Below are 12,733 nucleotides of genomic sequence, written 5' to 3'. Positions count from 1 at the left end.
ATTTGTCAATTATACTTTAATAAGAGTGGGGAAAAAAATTCTTAGGGCTTTCAGGGAAAAAGACTAAATAAAAGAGCAAAATAATCAGGTTGGCATCAGACTTCCCAAGAGAAACATATAAGCAAGGCAATAATGGAGCAGCTTTTTTAAGAAATCCAAGGGAAGAAAACTATGAACTGATGATTTTACATCTAAATCGCTCCTTCAGATATTAAGGCTACAGAAAAAGTCTTAAGCATCTACGAACTAGAGGAATACTATGCCCACAGGCCCTTCTTGAGAAGCTACTTTTGGGAAAGGCAATCTGACACAGGCCCTGAGCATTCCTGCACATTCCTGTTGTGTATGCCAAAAAGGCAAGGTACTGACAGCTTTCTACCCAGGTCGTTTCTTATATTTGTGTCTGCATGGAGTAACTTTGAGGAGTAAGGAAGCATCTCTTCGAAAACAAAGAGCAAGTTGCTTCCGCTCACTTTAAAACCAATAGATTCCTGGGGCGCCTGGGTGGCTCAGTTGGTTAAGCGCCTGCCTTCGGCTCAGGTCATGGTCCTGGAGTCCTGGGATCGAGTCCCACATCGGGCTCCCTGCTCAGCGGGGAGTCTGCTTCTCCCTCTGACCCTCTTCCCTCTCGTGCTCTCTATCTCTCATTCTCTCTCTCTCAAATAAATAAATAAAATCTTTAAAAAAATAAAATAAAACCAATAGATTCCCAAGCTCCATGTTCCTCCACAGCATGCTATTAGCACCCATTGGTCACAAACGAACCTCCTGGCTTACAAGTCGGGTAATAACTGAGACAGCCCTCACAGTCCCTGACACTGCTAGAGGCTGAGTTTCCTCAGACTAAAAGGTGACAGGCCAATGAATATTTAACATATTTAAGTGTAGACAAGGCAGAAGAAAAACATACAGGTGTTACATGTTTAGACAAAGTAAAAATAATGTAAGTAAAAAAACTGGGAGGAGAAGGGAGTGAGAATAAGCTCACTGACTGCCACACAGGCCAGAAGTGGGGGGCAAAAGATAGCTTTAGAAATTGAATTAGTAGTAGGAATTAGGAGGTATTAGTAGGAAGAGTGCATTTCTTCAAAACTGGTTGTGGAGAAAAACTAATCTGGCAATATCTTTATTTTATTGAATAAAGAACATTATGAATGTAAAACTGGAAGTTGTAGCTATTGCAGTTAAGAAAAAAAAAACAAACCCTGAAAAGTATACAGTATACAGGTTGGAAAGGAAGAAATAAAACTGTTTTCATTCACAGATGACACGACTGTCTATGCAGAAAGTCCCAAAGAATCTACAAAATCACTCCTGGAACTAATAAACAAGTATAGCAAGGCTGCAGGGTATAAGGTCAATATATAAAAGTCAACTGCTTCCCTATATACTAGCAAGGAAACAACTAGAATTTGAATTTAAAAAGGCCATTTATAATATCAAAAAAAGGAAATACTAGGAATAAATCTAACAAAACAATTTGTATGCAGAAAGCTGCAAAACAATGATGAAAGAAATCAAAGAGCTAAATAAATGAAGAGCTACTCCCTATTTGTGAACTGAAAGACTCAGTATTGTTAAGATACCAGTTCTTCCCAACTTGATCTACAGATTCTACACAATCTCATTCAAATTCTCAGGAAGCTATTTTGTAGACATTAACAAACTGATTCTAAAGTTTATATGGAAAGGTAAAAGAACCATACAATGGTAAAGAAAGAACAAAGTTGGAGGAATTATACTACTGAGTTTTGAGACTTACTATAATCAAGACAGTGTACTATAGGCAAAACAGTAAGACGCAGATCAACAGAATACAACAGAGAGCCCAGAAATAGGCTGCCACAAATAACAATCAACTAATATTTGACAAGAGCATAAAGATAATGCAATGGAGCAAGGATAATCTTTTCAATAAGTAGTACGAAAACAACTGGATATCCATATGCAAAAAAACCGAACCCAGACATAGACTGGACGTCTTTTACAAAAATTAACTCAAAATGGATCACAGACCTATTTGTAAAATACAAAACTGTAAAACGTCTCGAAGAAAACATAGGAGAAAACCTACATGAACTTGGGTTTGGTGATGAAGTTTTAGATACAACATCAAAAGCAAGATCTATGAAAGCAAAAAAGTAGTTAAGCTAGACTTTATTAAAATTAAAAACTTGTGAGGCGCCTGGGTGGCTCAGTTGGTTGGGCATCTGTCTTCAGCTCAGGTCATGGTCCCAGGGTCCTGGGTTTGGGCCCTGCATCGGGCTCCCTGCTCAGTGGAGAGCCTACTTCTCTTTCTTTCTTTGCCTGCTGCTCCCCCTGCTCTCTCTCTCCCTCTCTCTGTCGAATAAATAAATAAAATCTTTAAAAATTCAAAAAAAAATAGATTAAATTAAAAACTCGTGCATTGCGAAAGACAGTATCAAGAGAATGAAAAGACAAGTCACAGACTGGGAGAAAATGTTTGCTAAATATATATCTATACATGTATCCAAAATATAATAAGAATGATTTTTTTTCAAAGATTTTATTTATTTATTTGACAGAGAGAGACACAGCAAGAGAGGGAACACAAGCAGGGGGAGTAGGAAAGAGAGAAACAGGCTTCCCGCGGAGCAGAGAGCCAGACGCGGGGCTTGATCCCAGGACCCTGGGATCATGACCTGAGCCGAAGGCAGACGCTTAATGACTGAGCCACACAGGCGCCCTCTTTTTTTTTTTTTTTTTGAAGATTTTATTTATTCACCTGACAGAGAGAGCACAAGCGGGCGGAGCGGCAGGCAGAGGGAGAGGGAGAAGCAGGCTCCCTGCTGAGCAGACAGCCTGACATGGGGCTTGATCCCAGGACCAGAGGATCATGACCTGAGAGAAAGGCAGACGCTTAACCGACTGAGCCACCCAGGTGCCCCTATAATAAGAATTCTTAAATCTCAGCAAGAAAACAAACGACCCAATTACAAAATGGGCAAAAGATCTGAACAGATACCTTAGCAAAAAATATACACAGATGGCAAATAATATGAAAAGATATGCAACATCATCTGTCATTCAAGAAATGAATGTTAAAACAAAAGATACCACTACACAGGTATTGGAATAGCTAAAATTCACAACACTAATTGCTGGCAATGATGCAGAGCAATGGGCACTTTCATTACTGATGGGAATGCAAAGTGGTCCTGCCACTCTGGAAGACAATTTGGCAGATTCCTACAAAGTTAAACACAGTCCTATGACACAAGCCAACAACTGTGCTACCAGGTTTATACTCTACTGATTTGAAAATGCAAAATTATTTTTTTTGTCCACATGAAACCAGCACATGAATATTTACAGCATTTTTATTCATAATCATGCCAAACTGGAAGCAACCAAGATGTCCTTCAATATGTGAACGGATAAACAAGACTGTATATCCATACAATGGAATACTATTCAGAAATCAAAAGGAATCAGCTGTCAAGCATACAAAGACATGGATAAATCTTTAAATGCAAATTGCTAATTGAAAGAACATACAGAAAAAAATTACTGGAAAGATATTTGCTATGAATGGAGAGGAAAACAATCCTCTCCCAGGAAAGCTGTACAGAGCTATAAAAAAAGACATACCACTACCATAAAATATTCCTAAGCATTCTTGCTCCCTTATTATTTACTTAACCATTCAACTCCTGCCAGTGAGTCATAAATCAAATAATTCTTTTGCTAAAAAGAACTCAAACGTTCCCCATTCGGCTCAATGGAATTTACTCAACTCAGTCAGTAGATGGTATTTCCAGCTTCCTTGAACTAACTTTGCTTTTGAAGCTAAGAACATAAATGAAAGGTTTATTGACTTCAGATTGTCACAAACCATTTCACCAGAGAACTTCTGAGAAACTTTTTTTTTTTGGCCTGGCTTTTAATGAAGCAAACTAGGCTTATTTTTAATTTTAAAGACACTTTGGTACCTTAAAAAAAGAAATATTTATAAGATAATTTCCTTCAGGGTAATGCAGAAAGTTCCAGTTTTTCATTACCTCTGATATTAGTGATCAAATCATTAGACTTGACAGAAAAACATCCATTTCTCTTTTTTTCTGGTAAACTTGATCATTCCTCAGTTTTAGCTATTGATTCATTACGATCTATTTTTTTAAAAAAGATTTTATTTATTTATTGACAGAGAGACAGTGAGAGAGGGAACACAAACAGGAGGAGTGGGAGAGGGACAAGCAGGCCTCCAGAGGGGCAGAGAGCCCGATGTGGGGCTCGATCCCAGGACTCCGGGATCATGACCTGAGCCGAAGGCAGACACTTAACGACTGAGCCACCCAGGAGCCCCACGATCTATTTTTATTAGAAGTTCTCCAGAAGTTCTGTAACTTCCAAGAGAAAAATCTCCTTACTAATACAAGGGCGCCATCTAGTGATGACTATGGGTAAATGCATACTATAGAAAATGAGCATGTGCTTATCTCCTATTTCAATTCTGCTTTGAGATGTGGCTTTCAAAATGCATTGAGTGGAAAGATTTCCTGAAACTACAGTACTTGGAACAGTGCACTGTTGAAATAGTTTCCTAATACTAATACACAGGTACACTGAAAGATCTAGCCTATCCTTTTCTATCACTACTCAGATAACTGAAATTCAATTTTGAAGCTACATTTGTTTCATGGAAAGTCAGAACATCAAGTTACAAGGAGTGTTAGAGATAATCTGTTATCTAGTCCAACCCCTAGTTTTTCAGATGTGAAAACTAAGGTCTAGAGAGAGAACATCTGACTTGTCACAAAACTAGTAGCATTTCCAATAGGCCTGGTTTGCCTTAGCTTGGTTTCTAAAGGACTGGACGCTACACATTATTATCTTACAGAGAAGATACTTTAAATATTTATCTCAGTAACGGGTTTATATTCAAACCAAACCCCTAGCTGTTCCTACAAGGATGGCAGAGGGTAAAATTCCCCGATCTAAGCTCTCTTCATGGCTTTCCCTTCTGAACCTTGACGGGGCACAGAAACCCTCAAAGATCAAGTTTTGCCCACTGATCATCAGTGGAGGAGCTGCTACAGCTTACTGAGTGCTGACCAGGTGCCAGGCAGTGCGCATGGGCTCTGGATAAGTCTCCCACCTTCCCTGCTCAGGCATTTTGGGCTCCTAATGAACATGCTCCATTTCTCCCTTCCCTTCATCTCAGTACATTCACACAGAGCAAGGAACAACTGACAGAGCTGGGTGTTCCAGGCAGAGACTGCACGTACAAAATTATGGAGGTGAGAAAACACAAAGTTTATTCAGAGAACAAGTGTTTTAGCTTTGGGTACCAGGAACAGAAGATGCAGGTGCTAAAACTATCTGCCCTTCCTCTTTGCTTCCTTTCTGGAGGGGAGGAGGCAAAATTTGATCAGGAGGCAACAGAATGAATGAAGAGCCAAGGCAGAAGGAGACGAAGCTAGGCTGTTTTGAAGGGCCTGACTGTGAGAAAGATTATGGTTTGACCATGGTCATATGGTCTTCACACAGAGCTCTGGTTGTCAGGACATTGGGAAATGACTGTACTTAATAAGTGACGAAGGCAGAATTGCAAAGATGTGAAGGTTGACTATGGCAACCTCCTATCCAGGTCTCTAATCCTCCCGCTGCTCCCCAGGAACTCTCCAGGGGGAGCCTTAGAAGCCTCTAGGCAGGGCAGACAGGTTAGCCTGCTGGGAAAGGTCAGGTCCATTTTCCCACCTCTAAGGGCTCCTTCTTCCCTTTGCCATTACCACTACTAAACATGCCCCCAGGCAGAAAGCAACACCTGAATCTAGATCTGAAACATTTTTATTCACTTTTGTGAGGGGGTCAGAAAAATGGGCTGGGGAGAGGGGTGGGGGATTCCTGGGGTTGAGCACACTAAAAACAGGGTGGGAGAGAGACAGTAAACTGTGTGACTGTGTCAACTCCCAATAACAAAAGGGGAGGTAGAGGTCAGCATCTAGAATTTCTACTTTGGGGATATGGGTATTTTTATACTGCTTGTATTTTGATACTCATTCCCTTTCTGCTCTTCTTTGCTATTTGGTGAAGTTCATTTAAAAAAGGTCAACTTGGGGCGCCTGGGTGGCTCAGTCAGTTAAGCGCCTGCCTTCAGCTCAGGTCATGATCCCAGAGTCCTGGGATCGAGCCCCACGTCGTCGGGATCCCTGCTCAGTGGGGAGCCTGCTTCTCCTTCTAACTGTCTCCGCTCCACCACCCCCACACACAGCTTGTGCTCGCTCTCTCGCTCCCAAATAAATAAAAATCTTAAAAAAAAAAAATGTCAGCTAACCTAAGTGGAACCAAAGAAAGCAGTTAAAGCCATACCCCTGAGGCCTGGGCAGGTGCAGGGATGGAATGGAAATCCCAGGTAAGCGAATCCAGAGGAATTATCCCTTCCATCCAGGATGCTTTCCTTTCAGAGTTCTCTTCCACTACAACATGGAGGGGTCTGGGTCTGGTTTTAATAATATGTGATAATAGTTTCCCCTCACAATACCGCACTGTAAATGACTGCTAAAAGCTTGACCCTCTACCCTCTCAAAGTGGGGGGCAAAAGTGTTATAGTTTAATGAGGATTTAATTCACTCTAATTGGTGGAAGGGAAAAGATTTCTGGTAGGAGATGTAGTTTCTGGTGCTCATCTCCCCTCCCTGGCACCATTTATTACCTAATAAAGTCAGGTTTGAAGCCACATCCTACCTACTAATACTTACACAACTGCAAATTTCTTAAAATTCACTTTTTAAAAATAAGTAAATAAAAGAAAAGGTGTCATTCGTTTGAGAAAGGAGTGCAAGCTGGCACATACAACAAATATTTGAAATCACAAATCCAGAATATCTTAGTAAAAGGGCTTCTGTCCTTGTCTGTTGATGATATCAAAGTGCTAATACTCAACTTTAGACATAATACCCTCTGGGCTATGACTGAGTTCCTGTTCTACACTTTTTTTTTTTTTAAAGATTTTATTTATTTATTTGAGAGAGAGAGAGAAACAGCATGAGAGGGGAGAGGGTCAGAGGGAGAAGAAGGCTCCTCGCTGGGCCGGGAGCCTGATGTGGGACTCGATCCCAGGACTCCGGGATCATGACCTGAGCCAAAGGCAGCCGCTTAACCAACTGAGCCACCCAGGCGCCCCTTGTTCTACACTTCTTAATCAAAAGAGAACTTCCAAAATTATTTATATTGACAGTATAATTTCTGACACAAAGGTTCACTGAATGCACAATGTCACGTCTTAAGCAAGAGTATCTTCAGCTCTAGTCCCTCTACCTCTACTTTCCAATCCAACAAAGAAGGAGAACCATACTCCAAAGTTAGCTGAGAACCACCCCATATCCCATATACCTCTTCTACATCTAATCTGAAACGCAACATAGGAAAATAGGTAATGACTTCTTTCAATACAAACTGTGCCACATGAATAAAGGAACCAGAACCCTTCTCTATGGTCTTGTGAAAGACATGTCTCAGAGTGTTGTGTTTTGTTTTTCTTTTTAAAGATTTTATTTATTTGGCAGAGAGAGAGATAGCAAGAGAGGGAACACAAGCAGGGGGAGTGGGAGAGGAAGAAGCAGGCTTCCTCCTGAGTAGGGAGCCCTATGTGGGGCTCGATCCCAGGACCCTGGGATCATGACCTGAGCCGAAGGCAGAAGCTTAACGACTGAGCCACCCAGGCGCCCCTCCCCCCAAAATTCTCATTTCCAAAAAGAAAAATGTTGCATAAACATAAAGCACTACAATCTTGGGTTGAGGGCTGCAACCACAGCATTTAAGAAATCTTGCCTCAGAGAAAAGCAAATACTGCATTATCTCACTCATATATGGAATTTGAAAAAAAGAAACCCCAAACCAAACTCACAGATAGAGGACAGATTGGTGGATGCCAGAGGGTGGGGATGGGGGAAATGGGTGATGGTGGTCAAGAGATGCAAACTTCCAGTTAGAAGATAAATAAGTCCTGGAAAAGTAATGTACAGCATGGTAATTATAGTTAATACTGTATTTTATATTTGAAAGTTACTGAGAGAGTCATCTTAAAAGTTCTCATCACAAGAAAAAAAAAGTATAACTCTGTGAGGTGATGGACATGAACTAAATTTATTGCGGTCATCGTTTTGCAATGTATACATATATCAAATCATTATGTTGTACACCTGAAACAGTGTTAGACGTCAATGATATCTTACTTAAAAAAAAAAATACATCCCCAATACGTGTTCAGAATTACTCCCCCAACTCCAAAAAAGAACTCTCATCTCTACATTATCAACGGAGAACAAACCACCGACTTCGAAATGATTGGGGCATGGGAACCCTTTTGCACGGACAGAAGGCTTGACTTCTCCCAGAAATGAGCCCCTCATACAGAATTTTAATGTAGTGTTTCTGGAAGCTATTTTTGCCCAGTTGCATTGTCACAGCTATGAACTAGAAGCAGCTCCAACCCAAACTAAGAATAAGTGGTGCTGAAGCACTCATTTACACAGAAATTATAATTTAAGAAAACTAAGAATACGGAAAAGTTATACTTACATAAATATTAAACATTACATCAGGGACAAACTTTTAACATTCTGTGACATTATGTCGCTTTAGTTAATAATCACAGCTCCTATTTTGGGGGGCAGTTTTCAGCATTACCATGTTTTAGGCACTGTGCTAAGTATTTCTCATGCATGTTGCCTTTCATTTGCACAACAACCCTACGATGTGGGCATCATCCCCCTTTAGTTGATGAAGAAACAAGGTGCACAGAAATTGAGTCACTTCCTAGAAGTCACACAGCTGATGAATAAGCCAGGTCTGACAGAGGTCCGGACTTTTCATCAACAGTATGTAAACTAAACAGTCTGTAAGCTCAAGGCTCCACAACAAGTTTTAAAAGACCAAATTCTTACAGTGACAAGTTTCACAAAGTCACAAGAAAAGAAACCAGCATTCCAAAAATAAACTTGAGTTGTATGAATTAAAAATAAGGCACTGTCTTTAAACTAATGCTAGAAACAGCTTATTTATTCTTATTTTTTAAAAGAACTGAAAACATTTTGAAACAAGTTTTGGAAAATGTCACCAGAATTTGGTAAGATTATGAGCTCCCACTAGGTGCCCTGTATTGTTAGATGCTGGGATACAGAATCAATTAGAAATAGTTCTCATTTCTCAAAAAACTCAGTGGTGTTGGTGGGGGACACAGGTACAGTGATAGACCATAATACATGGCAGAAAGTATAACCACGAAGTGCAGGATATTACAGAAAGGTGAAGAAGGGTGCCTAATCTAGCCAGTGCATGGTAGGAAAGTTTACTGGAGGAAGAGGTGAAGAGTTGCCAGCCGAAGGGAGCGGGCTGCTCATTCCAGAGAGCAGAGCCTGGCACAGACTAGAGGCAGGAAGTAGGGCAGTAGTACATTAACAGGGGAGACTCATAAAAAGGTCAGGGTGGCTGAAGCATGGAATGAGAGGCAGGGCACAGGTAAGGCTGGGGAGGCGAGCAGGGTCCAAATCATGAAGAAGGTGGAACCAGTGAAAGGTTTTAAGCAAGAAAACAAGCAGCTCAGAATTTTTCTTTCACTAAATCCCTAAGGGCTATGTGAAGCATGGGCTTAGAGTCACACAGCCAAAGGTTCAATTCCTGGCTCTAGGGCTTATTAACTGTGAACTTTGGCAAGATATAAAACCTTCCAAGGGGCCGCCTGGGTGGCTCATTCAGTTCAGTGTCTGACTTCAGCCCAGGTCATGATTTCAGGGTCCTGGGATCGAGCTCATCGAGGAGTCTGCTTCTCCCTCTCCCTCCATCCCTCCCCCGACTTGTGCTCGCGTTCTCTCTCTAAAATAAATAAATAAATAAATAAATAAATAAATAAATAAATAAATAAAATCCTTGAAAAAAATAAAACCTAAGCTTCAGTCTTGTCACCTGTGAAATGGGAAGTAAATGAGGTAATGAATGTAAAGCACTGGAACATAGTAAATGCTCAGTAAATGACAGCTCTTATTATTACTGTTAATATTATAAGCCTAGAAGTTCAGGGAGACCCATATGGGAGTCCAGATGAGGCATACTAAGGCCCTGAATAGTGATGAAAAAACAGGACAATCTGAAACATATGCAGGAAACAGAAATGATAAAATCTGAATACCACCTGGCTGTGGGAGTGGGGGCTAGGGAGGAGGAGGAGCCATGAGTGAGCTCTAGGTCTAGGTTAGGTGACTAATGGGCTGGTGCCTGGTGGTGCCCCTGACTATGAGAATATGGGAGGCAGAACAAGTCTGGGAATCTGACTCATACTGAGGAGGAGGTGTGTATTCAGAAGCAGATAGCCAGCAGGTAAAGGGATGATCTGGAGTCTAGGGTGCAGGGGTGGCCTGGAGTTAAAAAAGTGGGTGTCACAAGTATCTCACAGCATGAGAAGGGAAGAGATCACCTAGAGAGGGCATATTCAGTCAGAAGAGCAAAGAGGCCAGACCTTTGGAATGCCCACAATGAAGAGTCAAGGAGAGAAAGAAAACCCCCAAAGAAAGAAAAGAACCACAAAGGACAAGAGCGAGCCAGAACGGCTCAGTATAACGGAAACTAAAGGAGCAGGAAGGACCTCATGGAGGGAGTCATCAGTGGTGCCCCATGTAGTCAAGAAGTCCAGTAAGTTTCACACATGTCCTCAGAATTTAGCAGAAACTGTTTCTGATTTTAAACCAAAGGGTAATTTTACTAGGACAAGGAGATCCAACTGCTGGCCTAAGGTATTAATGGGAGTGTGGAAGGGGAAAGAGTCCACCGTAAATCTGGTAAAAGAGACAGAAGGGAATTAAGCAGTGGTAAGGGAGGAATGTAGGGTCAGAGGTTAGGTTAAAAATTATTTTTCGGATGGCGTACCCCGAGCATTTTGTGAGAAGGAAAAGGTGGATGACAGAAAGTGAGGATGCAGGAGACAGATTCACTGACAGAGCAAGGTTCTTGAGGAATTAAAAAGGAATTTTTAAGTATCTACCATGTGTCAGGTACCATGTTAGGCCCTGGGGACACTTGTCTACAAACTATCGGAGCAGAGTGTGACATGAACACCAGTCTGGAGCGCACTCCTCCAGAGGAGCTCAGAAGGGTGCCCACCTGACGGGGGGTTTCCTGAACCCAAGCTTGTGCCTGCTCACCTTTCTACTCTCACTGTCCAACCCCAGGTATGGCACCCACCTGCCAGGCATTCAGTGATGTTCCTGGTATGAATACATACACTCAGAAATTTTACAAAGAGGTATGAAAATACATTCTAAGATAAAGGGAATCGGGGTATTAAAATACAATGAAATATTAAAATGTACCACACATGTTCAGAAACTATTTCTAGAGGCAGAAATTTTACAGAGGTATGAAAATATATATATGTATTTTTAAAGATTTTATTTATTTGAGAGAGAGAGAGAGAAACAGCATGAGAGGGGAGAGGGTCAGAGGGAGAAGCAGGCTCCCCGCTGAGCCAGGAGCCCGATGTGGGACTCAATCCCAGGACTCTGGGATCATGACCTGAGCTGAAAGCAGTCGCTTAACCAACTGAGCCACCCAGGCGCCCTGAAAATATATTCTAAGATAAAGGGAATTGGAGTATTAAAATACAATGAAATATTAATTAAAATGTAGCACACATGCTCAGAAAACATGCATCTAAAGGCAGCTGAAGGTTAAGAGAATGGAGAGAATGAGGAGAATGGGGCACAGGGTTCAATCACGTGGAAAAGGCCTGAAGTGGTTCCAGAACTCTCTCTGGCCAAATGTATCCCCTAATCTGCAAGCTTATGCTTAAAATTCATTTAACCATCTAAGGACAAAACTGTTCATCTCAAAATTGTAGATAAAGGATTAAAAAGGAAACATGTGTGATAAATGGTACATCAGCTAAAACCCCTTTAACTGGCTATGTGACACAGCCCAGGTCCCATAACCTCTGAGAAAGCAGACCATGTGGCAGATGAGACCCCAAGCCCCTTTCAAATCTTTTGCTTAAAGGTTCTAAAGCAGTGTTTTTTAAGCTTTTGGGGATCACATACTCCTGTGGGAATCTAATGAAAGCTTTGAATTCTACCCAGCCGCCCCTAAAATAAATATAGACACAAGCATACAAAATTCTGCAAATCATGAGAAACCCAACTGTAGACCTTCTTCCTAGCAGGAAATTAGCTGAGGTGCAGCTGTTTACAACAAAGAAGCTTTGTCGTCCTTAAAATTAATGGAGACAGGTTTCAGAGTGACCCTGTAAGACCTACAGGGGATAGCTTGCTGTGTGTCCACCTGTGTGACCTTCTGAACTAAGTCTCCTCATCTCTGAACTCCACAGTGCCAAGCGCAGTGCTCTGAATACAGGAAGTACCCACTTAATTTGTGAATTAAGTTGACAGGACCAAAATGGTTTGGATGCATAATTCTGGAGTTTTCAGACCTTTGGTGCGTCCTGAGGTCAACTGTACATCCTCCCTTTCAGAGACAAGTTCAAACTCACAGCAACCAGCTGGGCTTACTCTACAGAATCTGTCAACTTTCCAGAACTGATTTTGATTTGATTAGAAGGGTCTAGCCCAGCACAGAGAAGCTATACCTCAGTTCTGAAGCAGAATTTGATGACCTGCCCCTTCCCCCAAAAAGAAAACACACTGTATCTGCTTTTAGTAGAAATCCCTTACATTTACATAACTCTTTATACTTAGATTTTTTCAATCCCTCTTACCTTCATTCA

General features: G+C 41.3%; 1 protein-coding gene across 1 annotated transcript in view; it reads right to left on the bottom strand.

The window, feature by feature from the left end:
• The window catches only part of HACD2 (3-hydroxyacyl-CoA dehydratase 2), a 112,201-nt gene that overhangs the window by 73,367 nt on the left and 26,101 nt on the right, over window positions 1-12,733 (bottom strand). The window lies entirely within an intron of this gene.

This window comes from Zalophus californianus, chromosome 1 (assembly GCF_009762305.2).
Source record: "Zalophus californianus isolate mZalCal1 chromosome 1, mZalCal1.pri.v2, whole genome shotgun sequence".
Lineage (NCBI taxonomy): Eukaryota > Metazoa > Chordata > Mammalia > Carnivora > Otariidae > Zalophus > Zalophus californianus.
This window is presented reverse-complemented; position numbering and strand designations above follow the sequence as displayed.